This window comes from Octopus sinensis, linkage group LG3 (genome assembly GCF_006345805.1).
Source record: "Octopus sinensis linkage group LG3, ASM634580v1, whole genome shotgun sequence".
Taxonomy (NCBI): Eukaryota; Metazoa; Mollusca; class Cephalopoda; order Octopoda; family Octopodidae; genus Octopus; species Octopus sinensis.
This window is the reverse complement of record NC_042999.1, coordinates 122,744,046-122,759,918: the sequence shown is the minus strand read 5'-3', so window position 1 is coordinate 122,759,918 and position 15,873 is coordinate 122,744,046.

The following is a 15,873-nucleotide window of genomic DNA, read 5'->3' as shown; positions in this document are numbered from 1 at the left end:
TGAAGGTGATCTCATCATGTAGTTTTGTGCTTATGTTAGAAATCAATATTAAACTTTTTCATAAAACACAACTGTTTTGAGCTTCTACATAGACATGTTGAGAATAGTAGTTTGAATATACACCTGGAAAATAACTGTGTTTTATTCTGGTTGCATGTCAAATATATGCCAGTTCTATTTCACAGTTGAATGTTAAATGTTAACACATATATCATGCTATAAAATATTTGTCTGAAGAAAAGCTAGTGTTAATTTAAAAAAAAAAGAATTATTAATAAGTAGAAGATTTGCACAGACGCACAGTTACCGAGATTGAATTTAAATGCAATTAACAATTATAAAACCATAGATATGTGTTATCATATTGGTTTAAATTTCTAAAACATCACTCTTACTAAATATCAGTTTGTAATTCATATCTGAATTTAATAATTATTGACTTATTTTTAATGCATCTGAATAAATCCATCCTTTTTCTAAAATTCAAACTATTAGCTGCTATATCTTTAACAGGTTTCTTTAAGCAGCCACATAAATAAGAGGACATTCATAAATATAATAGTAATAATGACTAAAATTTGTCAGAGTTTATAGAGAAAATTCCCCATTTGGTTATAATTCAAAGTATGAAGTTGTAGAACTGTTAAAGTTCCAGTAAAAATACCATACAGTATTTTTCTGGCTCTTGACATTTTGATTACTATTTTGTTGAAATCAACTTTATTTTTTAATCCTCCAGGGTTGATAAAATAAAGTACCAATGAAGTTCAAGTGTCAATCAACTAAATCCCTTCCTTCAAAACCGCTTGTTTTGTGTCTAAATTAAAAATAATTATTAAGGTTATTTCCTGTTTTTCTATTTCTGATCACCATCTATGTACTGTGAGACATCATGTTTTATTTACTAAACAGAAAAATTCAAGATTCAAAAGTTGAAGGCTGTGCATTATTGAAATCTTTGTGATATAATTTAAAATTAAATGAGATTGTTACTCAAGGAAATAATAAAACTTCAGTGAAGAACTCAAACTAGCCATCAAACTTTGCTCAATGAGAATTATATCCAACCATACATCAGCTGATTTGGTAGACACCACGACTGATTTGGATAACCAGACTGGCATTTCATGTTCTGTCAATGGTACTGCATGATGTTTGTGAACAGGATACTTAATTCTCTATATTCAAGTCTACCTACATCTAGTGTAATTTTCACTAGTAAGAAGTAGCATCAATATGGAACTTATGAGTATTCTAATACCTCAATTCAATTCCTAGAGCACAATAATCTACTGGAAACAAATTGGCAGCCTATACTGGATGAAGTCCATCTCTCCTTAATGCCTTGTAAAATAGAGATTCAAGAAGGGATAAAAATATCAGGTCATCCCATAAGTTCTGTACGAATTTTGAATAAAGAAAACAAGTGGTCAAATGTTATATTTAATTGAAATTTAATCATCAATGTACTTTTCCTGATTATCTATGACTTCCTTCCATCTATTTACAAGCTTTTTAATCCTATCAATGTAAAACTCTTTTGGCTTCAATGCAAAGAACTCTGAAATGTCAGTTTCAACCACCTCCTGGCTTGCGAAAGTTATGTTCTCTAAATGATTCTGTAAACTACAAAACAAATGGTAGTCTGAAGAAGCAAGGTTGGGACAATAAGGTGGATGAGCAATTTTTTCCCAACGAAGCTCTTCGATCTTCTGTGATGTGATCTTTGCCGTATGGGGTCGTGCATTGTCCTGATGAAACATCACTGCTTTTTGATTCACTAAAGCGGGTCTTTTTTCTTCAAAGCTTGGTTCAAAAACTCTAATTGCTGAAAGTAGACTTGAGCATTGATTGTTGCATTAGGTGGTAACAATTCAAAGTGAATCACTCATTTGTAATCCCACCAGATAGAGAGAAGAACCTTTTTTCCATGAAGTTCCCTTCTCGGTTGTGGCTGAGCCTTTTCCCTTTTACTAAGCCACTGTTTATGACATTTAACATTTCGATAGAAGATCCATTTTTCGTCACCAGTCACAAGTCTGTCCAAAAAGGGCGAAATGAGTTTATGGAAATGGAGGGAAGAGTAGATGTCAACTCGGGATTTGCAGTTGCTTTCGGACAATTCATGAGGCACCCAGTTTCCAAGTTTAGGAACCTTTCCAAGTTGTTGAAGATGACATGTGAACAGTTGTATGGTTTGAACTAAGCTTTATTGCCAATTCTTCAACTGATAATGCAGGATTTTCTTGAAGTAATTCCTCAAGGAGCTTATCATCAAACTCAACTGGACGTCCTGTCCAATCTTCATTTTCAAGGCTGAAATCTCCACTTTTGAATTTTGCAAACCATTTTCTGCAAGTTCTTTCATTCAAGCATTCTTTCCAATAAACTGTGTGTTTCGAATTGCTTCAGTTGCAGAGTTTCCTTTTATGTACTCATAAAGCATTATGAGCCTTAAATGCTCTTTGGATACTTCCATGTTAGAAAGGGTTTTAATCAAAGAAATTTTAATTCTATTATTCTGTAAAATAATATTTAATTAGTTTAAATGTACACAAATGCATAAATTTTTTTTTTTCCATTAGACATTCTAAAATACTATTAAATTTCATTCAATTTAAAAAAGGGAAAATCAGACAGAACTTATGGGATGACCTGATAGATCTACACTAAGCATGATTTATTTGAGTCATAATAATTATCATTGTCATGTTCTCATCCTCTTTCTTTTCAGTTTCTTCTTTGTATGTTAACATAATATGGACATGTTTTCTGATATTTTGTGCTTGATGGTATCTGGTACTTTCTAACTGCTTTAATGGATAACTTTGTACTACAAAGTCATGACATATTTTCCTCAAACTGTTTAATATTCTGTTGATTTGTAAATGAAAGAACCTGTATGCAGTCCTTCAACCTGTTAGAATTAACAGCTACATCTCTTTCAAAGTTTACCCTACTGTCTTACAAATAAATGTACTCGGTAAATTGCTCTTTGTTATAATATAACAGAAAAGATGTGATAGTCACGAAGTGACTTCCAATGTAATATTGGAAATTCTGTAATTGCCTCATACTGTTATGTTAATTACTGTTAGATGAATTATGTGAAGTTACAATGTGTGTTTACCATTTATTATGAAAAGTGGATGAAACAACTTCATTAGTTGACAACATTTGAAGTATGAAATACACTTTTAGTTTGGATACTGAACATTGATATCCAATGGATAACAATAATTTTCCTATTTCATAAGTTGCTATTAACAAATATGTTAACAATACAAATCAACTCCCTTATGTTAAAGGATAATTCTGAAGAATCATTTGATAATTTATTATTCAGTTTGAAAAATATTTTAGACATATGAAACCAAATGAATATGATAAAATGGATTTATATCTATTTCTATTAAGACTGACAGATATAGCAACAGGAAAACAGTGATCTGAAATTGCAAAAGAGGAAGATGGTGTCATATCATTTGGTTCAAGAGTAAAATATGTAATTGTATCTAAATTTATTAGCAGGGAAAATACACTCAATGAATGAAAAAAACTATTTTATTGTGCAGTATGGACAACCTATTCATGACTTCATCACTATTCTTGCACATAAAAAAATTTCCTATATTATTTGTAAGAAAGGTTATGAGAGATGGTATATTGCTGAAGTCTAGACATGGTAAGTGATCAAAAAGCAGTTTATTTTATCTTTGCTTTGCTTCATAAAGCTGAGAAAACCATTGTATTTTAGAATGTCATTTCTATAGTTGAGATGGGAGAGTCCAGTTTTAGTGTGGTGGACAATATAACAAATAACCATAAACCATATGCTGCTTCTATGGGAAACAAACTTCCATTTAGGTTAAAACTTACTTTTGATGTGGATCAAAAGCTCTACACAACAATAAAGAATGTCTTGCTGTTGATAAACAATCTCTTAAATATAAAATAACAGAACATTTTACAGATATGTCGAAAACCTTTTGCAAAATTATGTCAAAAACATTTTACAAAGCTAATATCATCAACATAATCATCTGTCAAACAACTGCTTCTGAGAACTGTAAATGTGTACAATTTGGTAGATTGTACATTTGGTAAATGTGTACTCATAATGTTACTAAATTGTCATTAATTAGTAAAAATATTGAAAAATAGTTTGGTATTAAACCTTTCTCCAAGTTATATCGAAAGGCAAGATCGATTGACAAAAACAAAGTTAACATAATTGTAAAAACAATTGTTAATGTTGAAGTAAAGACTTGCTATCTCATAAATGAAATTACTCTTATATTCTTCTATATACAATAGATTTCATTATCTCTAGGATGCCTTAATTCTGATAATTTTGGCTACTTAAGATTGCATTTAAGGGCAATCTTCAACCTTTGAATGTTTCATCTGCATATGTTGATCCGAAATGCATTACTAACGTATTTAACAAACATTCAAGATGTTGAGTATTTGCAGACTGACTCATCAAAATTACAACTAGCTAACTTATACACTTGAAAAAAGAGATTGGCAGTAACTTTCACTTGATACTCTAGAACCAAAACCAAATATTAAAATGGGCAGCTCTTACATTTTGGCATTACTCGATGAGTTTATGCATTAACCTTTTCCCATTTGCCTTAAGAAAAGCAACTTCTCAAGTTTTCAATGCTTCTCCTCAATATTCTCCTTTTTGGTATTTTATGATTTATTCACTGTAACCATGGCATTCAATTTAAAAGCTCTGAATTTGGAAATTTTAAATTGATGGAATGTTTAGATGATTAGAACGATTTCTTCTGAACAAAATGAATGCTACATTCTATTGATATGTAAAACAACTCAGTTTCACCTAATGCAAACAAAATGTTAAATTCATGGAATGGTGGATACCCTCTAGCTTTAATAAATATTGGATCATTCTGTTCTATAGCTTTAAAGATATAATCAACTCAAAGCTACTTTACACCTCATTAACCACAGGAATGGCCTAATGAATTATCATAAAAATAGTTTAGCAATTAGAAAAGACCCATTAGTTTCAAAGATGACAGATACCATTGACTGACATTCTCTCATACCATTACATCCCAATTCAGTTTGATACTGAGAGATATGCTACAGTCTCACTAAGCCATTTTCTTCAAACCCTTGAATCTGAAGCCCAAGACAGCTTTGAGGAAAATTGAAAATCTTTCAATAAGCTGTTCTCTTATTTAAGTAAATGCAACTTACAACTCATAGAATAATAATATAATCTTGGAAACAAATGATGACAAATCAATTCATTACAATTTCAGTAAACATTCCTAACAGACCAAAAAGAACAATAGAATGCCTGCCTACTTTACTGATTATATGTTTTAATGATAAACAATGACTGCTTCCTTTGTTATATTCTGTGCTGTTAATTACTAGGTTTTGATTTACTTACAGATGACTTAATTTTTTGACATTTGTTCTAAATGCTCTTTGATGTCTGGCAAATGTAAGAGAAGATATTCTCTAAATGTCTAATATTGTTATGTTAATTCCTAACAGTAGGATTATGCGAGACGATAGGAATCCCGGTACACATGTGTGTTTGCTACTTATCATGGGCAGTAGATGAACCAGATTTGTTAGATGTCAGTATTTGAAAGGTGAAATGTGTCTACAGTTAAATACCTATTCTTCGAAATCACAGTTTACAAGTCAAACAATGCAAATTTAACATAGTAATAGTTGCTCAACATATATTTCAAAAAGTTTGGCGAATTTGGGCAAAATTTGAAAGTAACAACATTACCCTGAAAGGAGCAGGACTTTAAAAGGGTAAATATTTTTCAATATAATACTGACATAGATACAATCAAAGAATAATAATGACAATTCCAGGAAAAACAGAAAGTAATGCTGCTATTTCACTTCTCAGTGTCACATCATTACATGAAGAAAATCTCAACACTTCACACACAAAATTATCCTTGTATGCAATAAAAACACTTGAAAAATACAGCCACATAAAACTAATGGTAAAAAAACAGTGTTATGGAACTAAAAAAAATTGTATCATCCTACATAACATTTAAATCAAGATAGTCCAGATTATTACCACTTAGGATATTAGCCATTGTATTTAATAAGGAACTATAAAAATAAAAATTTACTGTATTACAGTATCTAAATAAATATTGAATTACAAATAATTTTGTATTGCATGTTGTACATGTTGTAGAATGTGTGTGTGTGTGTGTGTGTGTGTGTGTGTGTGTGTAACAGCATGTCGTCTAAGACATATCAATGAGTATAACCTTTTTCATTCAGTAAGTTTTGTGATGTATGATGATTCTGTAATATACATACAAACAAACATACATCATCATCATTGATGTTTAACGTCTGCTTACTATGCTGGCATGGGTTAGATAGCTGAACTGAGAACTGGCAAGCCAGGAGACTGCACCAGGTTCCAATCTGATTTGGATGATGATACAGTAATATGCATACATACATCATCATCATCGTTGTTTAACAACTGCTTTCCATGTTGGCATGGGTTGGACAATTTGATTGAGGAATGGCAAGCTGAAAGGTTGCATCAGGCTCCAATCTGATTTGGCAAGGTTTTTACAGCTGGATGCCCTTCCTAAAGCCAACCACTCTGTGAGTGTAGTGGGTGCTTTTTACATGTCACCAGCATGGGAGCCAGTCAGGTAGCACTGGCATTGGCCATGCTTGAATGGTGATTTTTACATGCCACCAACATGAGTGCCAGTCAGGCGGCACTAGAATCATTCATGCTTGAATGATGCTTGTTACATATCACTAGCATGGCTGCCAGTCAGGCAGCACTGGCATTAGCCACAACTATGATTTCACTTGGTTCCACAGGTCTTCAACACAGCATATTTCCAAAGGGCTCAGTCACTTGTCATTGCCTCTGTGAGGCATACATACATACATACACACACACACACACATATATATATATATATATATATATATATATATATAAAACATACATGACATACCTAGAACCATGCCTCCAATTCACAGTTACCCAAACAACACTTGGAAACTAACACTGTATCATACAGATTATGCACTGTTTGATGTAACACTATTCTGTTATGGGCCTCGGTTAGGCTGAGTCATTGTATATCACAATAGTTCTGTGGATTGTGTCTACGCAACTGCTTGCATATCAGGATTTTGGATCAATTGAAGCTGACCTTGGGTAACAGCAAGAATCTTGAATTCATTTATGTAGCAAAACTATTGAAGTAATTATTTTTGCCTTTTCTTTTAATTTATGTATCAAAATGGCTTACTCTTATGAGGGTGTAGTTAACTCTTGTATAATAGCAGCAGCAATAGTAGTAGTAGTAGCAGCAGCAATAGTAGTAGTAATAGCAGTAGTGGCAGCAGCAAGGGCAGTAGTAGTAGTAGCTGCGTTAATAGTAGTAATAGTTGTAGTAGCAGCAGTAGACCTAGATGAGTTATTTTGTAACTAGCTTTAATTCTGTAAGGGCTTCACTTACTTTTTTTTATAGATATACAATGGATTTATAGCACAAAACCTGATTTGTTCAGTTCTAAATTGGTAAATATTTATCTCAGTCATATCTGCTAAGTAAATGATCCTAATTCAATGAATATATAATATGGAGAGTAGGTAATATGCACACGCTTGTAAATACAAACGAACTTCTATCTTTCATTAATTTTGAAAAAAGAATTAGATGAATATTATTTATTTAATTATTTGTGTAGTGTATAAAATGTTTATACAATAAATTTACTAAATTTAATTGTCAGAGTGATTAAAAAGAAGCTATGGATGATAACTGAAAAATCATTCTATTTAATCAAAAGAAATTTTTGCTTGTTTTTTTAAAGAAAAATATTCTGTAGTCTATAAAATTATTCATGTGATTCCAATGAAATAACTCTCAGTTCAATACTTTATAGTATTTCAATTGTTTAATTCAAAAAGATATCTCCCATTCTGCACTAAATTAAAGTCTATAATTTCCTGCCTTCAAAAGGCAAAACCTATTAATTTACATTTTGATAAATTATGTCCTTTTATGATTAGGTAATGTACTCCAGTATTATTTACAGAAAAGTGCTATTTGTCCAACACCATACAAGGAAAATAAAATAATTTCTAAACTTTAATAGACGACTAGCATCTAAGAAACCAAATTTTCTGTTTTATATGCTTTAAAAACAAATAAAACACATCAATATACATTGCTTTTTTCAGTGTTAAGTATCATTTTAATATCTGTGAACTTTTGATATCTTACAAATCTCACATGTAAGTTTTGGATTAAAGATTATCTAAAGCTTTAATTGGAAATCTTTGAATAGCAGTAAGAAAAAATACTCAATATCAACAACAAAATACTCTGGTATTAACCTGTCTTTTCACTTTTAGATCTATTAATAGTATAGTATTATTATATTAATTTTGATTTTTCTGGTTTCATCTATAATGTCAACAAATGAATAATTAAAAAAATAATTGTTTTTGTTTGACATTTGTTACTGAGGTGAAAATTTAGCAAGGATAGCATAACTTTTTATTGGTATCAAACTTCTGTACTGAAGTAACTGATATGATTTATAAATACTAATATAACAGTAATAATTAAAATATTTAAAGAAATTTCATAAATAAAGAATTTCTTTCTAAGTATCTTTGCAAAGTTATGGACTTGTAATTCAAACATAATGAATGATATAGAATTTGAACTACCAGACTATCATTTACTATATAACTGTATTAAGAATATTAGACATAAAAAACGAATAAAAACAAATGAAATAATCTTTTGGTGAAATATTTTGCAATTTGCAATATGTTTTAGTATGAAGTAAAAGAGAACAAACTAATCTAAACTACAATTTTTTTAGGGTGGTTTGAGACCTTAAAATCGAATCAAATTATTTACTCTGATTTAAATTTTTATACTTCTCATTCTTTCATTTGAAATTTGAAAATGTCAAGCACATATTGTTAACATAGCATGGTCAACTTATTTAGTTTTTGCACAGTTGTATTATACAGCAAGCAAAATAATAAAATTATTCTAACTGGTTGATATCATTTATTTCATCCCTGATATATCCCTAATTAAAATTTCACTGTACTAACTGAATTACTTTGAAAAAAGAAAATAAAAAGGTCATACATCTATACTTGTATTTTGGAATATTTTTCATTATTACTGGTCACCATATAAACTAAAGTAATATTATTTATTGTATTCTTAAACATACATCTTTAAAACAAAAATACATACAGTTGCTTAAAAGCATTTTCTATATTATAATTTAAGCTAGTATATTCTTATATTATGAAAGAAATATATTAAGTTCAGAATATAAAGATGTTGGTTTTCTTAATCTTCATCTGCACAGAAATATATAAACATAATTTGAAATTGTCCAACTAAATAACTATTGAGCCTTTAAAATCTAAAATAAATTAACAGTTAAATTCAAAATAAAAAGAAAATGGTACAAGACAAAAGCTGGAGAAAACTTCTTCAATTTCAAGAATGGCAAAAAGGAAAGTAGTCTGAAATATGAAAATATTGTGAAGCAAGTCAAAAATAAAGAATTCAATATGGCATAACTAGAAAGGTGCTAGAATTTATGAGCTACTAAAACTGGATTGAAATAGCATGCAACTGAGATTTAACTCCGCTGACTTCCCTAGTAACAGTTTGTGTAACAAATCCAGAGAGTAGTAAAGACATCCTATTGATTTACTTGCTGAAGATTGGCATTCATCTTATGGCTTATTCAGAGATAGTAGATTCTAAACATTCTAGTGAGAAAATTTACACACAGAAACACTTACACACATACACATAGCATAAATAAAAACAAACACAGAAACACAGGAATTCTATAATTATTCTATGTATATTCTGAATAACTGCCAGAAGAAAAAAAAAATAACTGATTTTGAAAACAATCACGCCAACGGTTTATTTAAGCAGACTGAGAATTGTGTGGCAAGCCAGATAATTAAACAAATTCAATAAACAGTGTTCATATGAGAAACAGGACAGAAATAGAAGCAATATTAAAATATTGTTGGGATTAACTTGAATTAGTTCTTTATCATTTTGGTAAAAGAAATATTCTTCTCTTGGGATTCCTTGTGATTCAAGATAGTAGTTTGCATATTTATGTATGTATGTATGTGTGTGTATGTATGTATGTATGCATGCATAAGTGTGTATGTGTGTGTGTGTATATATGTATATATATATATATATATATATACATATATACATGTGTGATATATATCTATATATATATAACTATATGTATATATGAATATATATACTATATATACCTATACACATGCATACATATATACACACAGAGATATACATATATTTATGTGTGTGTTTATATATATATATGTATATACAAACATATACAAACACATACATACACTTACACACACACACTTATATATATGCACTCACACATACACACACATATGTGTATGTGTTATGCTAATATTTAAGAAGATAATACTGAGGTCTTTGTATGTTAGTGAACTTATTCCCAAATACAATTTATTTATTTTTTATGTATATCTATTTAAATGCAATGACAACCAAATTTCACAACAGCATGACAATAATTTTATGTTATTATATATATATATATAAGGATAGAAATATTCATTCACTTGAATATTGGAGAAATGGTACCAAGTGCTGAACTCTTTCACTCTGAAACAATATAAGGATCAAATATTTATGATTGATGTAATTTTAATCATTTAAACTGCACAATATATTGTGATGTCCTTTGGCATATTACCATTCTCTGCTGAATTTTTCTCAAATATCAATTACTCTTTATGATATAACATTTATTAATAATAATATATTGCTATATAGGATCAATGACAACACTCTTGCTTGAAGTCATGACAAACTGATTTAAGAGATAGAAATAATTGCTTCTAACTTTGCATTCTCACCTGCTGTCTTCAACATAAAATCATTGTACCCGATACTAATTTTGATTACTATATATTTGTCACACTATTAAATTCTGTACGCAAATGAGCCACAATAAACTAAAGATAGCAACATATGTTGAAAAGGTAATGAAATAAATCTCTAACAATTCTTTTGGTTATATATAGAGTGAAAGTGTCAGAATAATTATTTTGGTTTTATTTAGTTGCAAAGTATTAGAAGCTTGGTAAGTAACGACAAAACTTGAAAGCTATATTATTGTGGATAAAATAACATAAAAATCCTCAACCACATTCACTAACTATTTGATTTTAAAGTTAAGAGTACAAATGCACTGGTACAGATGGTGCTCCTTTTGAAAAGAATTATAAAGGGGTCATACCCAATGACTGGTGTAGCAGTATAATAGTCAACTGCTACAAAGGTAAAGGTGATGCCCTAGATACAAATAACTACAGAGGTATCAAGCTGTTGGACCAGGTGATGAAGGTTACGGAGAGGGTCATAGCCCAACTAATTAGAGAGAGAGTTAGTTTAGATGAGATGCAGTTTGGGTTGTGCCAGGGAAAAGTACTACTGATGCTATATTCCTGGTAAGGCAGCTGCAGGAGAAATACCTAGCCAAAGATAAGCCCCTGTACCTGGCTTTTTGTGACATGGAGAAAGCCTTCGACAGGGTCCCCCGATCCCTTATCTGGTGGGCAATGAGAAAACTAGGGATAGATGAATGGTTAGTGAGAGCTGTGCGGGCCATGTATAGGGACGCCGCTAGTAGGGTGAGGGTTGGAAATGAGTACAGTGAAGAATTCCGGGTAGAGGTAGGGGTCCACCAAGGCTCAGTACTCAGCCCCCTCCTATTTATCTTAGTCCTCCAGGCAATAACGGAGGAATTCAAGACAGGATGCCCTTGGGAGCTCCTCTATGCTGATGACCTTGCTCTAATTGCTGAGTCGCTATCAGAACTGGAGGAGAAGTTTCAGGTGTGGAAACAAGGATTAGAATCGAAGGGCCTCAGAGTCAATCTAGCTAAAACCAAAGTCGTAATCAGTAGGAAGGTAGACAAATCACAAACACCTTCAGGTAGATGGCCCTGCTCGATCTGTAGAAAAGGTGTAGGTAGAAACTTATAAGATGCACAAGTGTAAGCTATGGACACATAAGAGATGCAGCAATGTCAAAGGAAGGCTAACTAGGAAGATGGTTTTTGTATGTGGCAGATGCTCAGGAACAATAAACACTGAAAATACTCTGAGACCAACTTCCGTCACTTTCCAGGGAGAAAAACTAGAAATAGTTGATAGTTTCCGTTACCTAGGTGACCAAGTCAGCAGCGGGGGCGGGTGAGCTGAAAGTGTAACTGCTAGAGTAAGAATAGCTTGGGCAAAGTTCAGAGAGCTCTTACCTCTGCTGGTGACAAAAGGCCTCTCGCACAGAGTGAAAGGCAGACTGTATGATGCGTGTGTACAAACAGCCATGCTACATGGCAGTGAAACATGGGCCGTGACTGCTGAGGATATGCATAAGCTCGCTAGAAATGAAGCCAGTATGCTCCGATGGATGTGTAATGCCGGTACTCACACTCGGCAGAGTGTAAGTACCTTGAGAGAAAAGCTGAACCTAAGAAGCATCAGTTGTGGTGTGCAAGAGAGACGTTTGCGCTGGTATGGTCATGTGGCGAGAATGGATGAAGATAGTTGTGTGAAAAAGTGCCACACCCTAGCGGTTGAGGGAACCTGTGGAAGAGGCAGACCCAGGAAAACCTGGGACGAGGTGGTGAAGCACGACCTTCGAACTTTAGGTCTCACTGAGGAAATGACTAGAGACCAAGACCTCTGGAAGTGTGCTGTGCGCGAGAAGACCCGGCAGGACAAGTGAGTCCACAACCCGTGGCCTTCTACATGGGATGGAGCCAGCCTACGTATGCATACCTTCCCTTCTTGGACACAAAACTCTACTTGTGAAGACGTGTTGAGGCAAGTGAGGATCAGAATCGAAATCGATCAATGGAAATTGCGGATGTGCTACCAGTGCCGGTGGCATGTCGAAACTCTGCTTGTGAAGACCCATTGAGGCAAGTGAGGATCAGAATCGAAATCGATCAATGGAAATCGATCAATGGAAATTGCAGATGTGTTACCAGTGCCGGTGGCATGTAAGAGAACTTTCCGTTTCGCGACCGTTGCCAGCACCGCCCCGTTTCGTGTCCGTTGCCAGCCTCGCCTGGCCCTCGTGCCGGTGGCACATAAAAAGCACCATCCGTTCGGGGCGTTTGCCAGCTCTGTCTGGCACCAGTGCGGGTGGCACGTAAAAAGCACCACTACACTCACGGAGTGGTTGGCGTTAGGAAGGGCATCCAGCCGTAGAAACACTGCCAGATTTGACTGGGCCTGATGAAGCCTTCTGGCTTCACAGACCCCAGTAGAACCGTCCAACCCATGCTAGCATGGAAAACGGACGCTAAATGATGATGATGATGATGATGACAGTACATGTACAGCATAATCATAAGATAAATATACAATACAGTTAGAAGCAAAATATAAGCAATAAATATATATTTAATAACATCTACACACCTAACATAGCTCATTCAAGAATTAGTTATAGCATATTTTCAATAGAGGTAATATGCTGATATTTGAATTGTGATGAATTATAAGTTTATAATATACAGTATTTAATATATATATATACAGGGTGCAGTGAATAAATTGTCATCTAAATTACGCAAAAATGAAAATAACAGTGACATCTCATTTTGACATATATTTACCAAAATTTCATAAAAATATCTTGAAATACTTTGGTAGAATAATGACACCTGTTTCGTGGCTATATATAAGAAATTTTTCTAAATGAAGAAATAGTTATGATCAAGTCATTTATTTCACTCACCCTTTTTCTTAAACATTTATGAAATAGAAATGAATAAATTGGAGATATAATGATGATACCTTGAGTTTCACAAATGAATGACATCATCAATAATATTAATGATAATGACAAGTCAATTAAATTAACTCTAGCACTTGATGACATTTCATTTTATTGTCCACAAAAAAAAAAAATGAAATGCAAAATTGACAATGGCAGGATTTGAGCTCTGAATATAAAGAGCTGGAACTAGTGCCACAAAGGTGGTGGTATAATAATAACAACAACAACAACAACAACAACAACAACAGCAACAGCAACAACAACAACAAACAACAATAATAATAATAATAATAACAATAATAATAACAATAATATTGGCATGAAATTTAAGATCGAGAAATGTGGTGTAATGACTCTCAAAATGGGGAAAATCAGTAAAAGCTATGGGATCAAGCTGGAAAGTGATGAAACTATAGAGGAAGTCAGAGAGGAAGGATATAAATGCTTGGATATCATTGAAAGAGATAAGATGAATGAACACAAGATGAAAGAAATGTACAGGAAAGTATTTGAGGAGAACTCAGCTTGTGCTCCAATCAAAGCTAAATAGCCACTATAAGATTAGAGCAATTAACACGTGGGCTGTTGCTTTGATGAGATATGGGGCAGGAATATTATCTTGGAAGAAGCATGAATTACAAGAGATAGACTGGAGAACATATAAATTAATGACAATGAAAAGAGGGACTACACCCAAAGAATGATGTGTCAAGATTGTATGTAAAGAGAAAAGAAGGAGGATGGGGATTAATGTGTTGTGAAGGTTGTGTAAGGGAAGAGGAGAATAGCTTAGCTTGGTATATCAAGAGAAGTAAAGAAGAAATGATTGAAGCAGTGGAAATGCAGGGAACCTTAAAAGTGAACGAAGCTGTAGATCCAACACAATTTAAGAAAGGCCAGAGAGAGCAGATGAAGAAAATTTGGTAAGACAAGAAAATGCACAGTCAGTTCTTGAAGAATTAAGATGAGATTCATTGGAATAGAACCTGGCAATGGCTGCAGAAAGGAGACTTAAAAGGGTCCACTGAGGCATTAGTGTATACAGCGCTCAAGAACAAGCTTTTAGGACAAGCTACTCCAAATTTCACATTGATAAAGGCACTCACTCACCACAGTGTAAGATGTGCTCTGAGAAGGGAGAAAGTATAAGAATTTTGCTCATCGCTATGTTCTAAGTTCAAATTCTGCTGTGGTTGATTTTGCCTTTCATCCTTTCGGAGTTGATAAATTAAGTACTAGTGAAATACTGGAGTTGGTGTAATTTTAGGTCTTGTGTCAAATTTTAGGTCTTGTGTCTTCAGTAGAAAGAATTATTATGATTATTATTATCATTAAGGTGGTGAGCTGGCAAAATCGTTAGCATGCTAGGAAAAATGCTTATCAACATTTCGTCTGTCTTTATGTTCTGAGTTCAAATTCAGAGTGAACAAATTAAGTACCAGTAAAACACTAAGGTCGATGTAACCAACTTGTCTCCTCCCACCAAATTTCAGGCCTTGTACCTTTTGTAGGAAGGATTACAATTATTATTGTTGTTGTGGTAGTGATAGTGGTGGTGGTGGTGATAGCAAGCTGGCACAATCATGAGTGCATTGGACAAAATGCATAGGGACATTTCTTCTGGGGTTTTTACATTCTAAACTCAAACTCAATGTTCAACTGTTTATTCTTTCAGGATTTATAAAATAAAGTACCAGTCAAATATTGTGACAATGTCATAGACTTGTCCTTACCCTTCAAAACTGCTGGCTTTGTGCCTAAAATTGGAAAGAAATATTATCATTATAAATATTCAATGAAAGGAGGCAAGCTGGCAGAATCGTTAGCATGTGTGGTGAAACGCTTAGCATCATCTCATCTGTCACTACGTTCTGAGTTCAGATTCCACTGAGGTCAACTTTGCCTTTCATCCTTTTGGGGGTCGATAAATTAA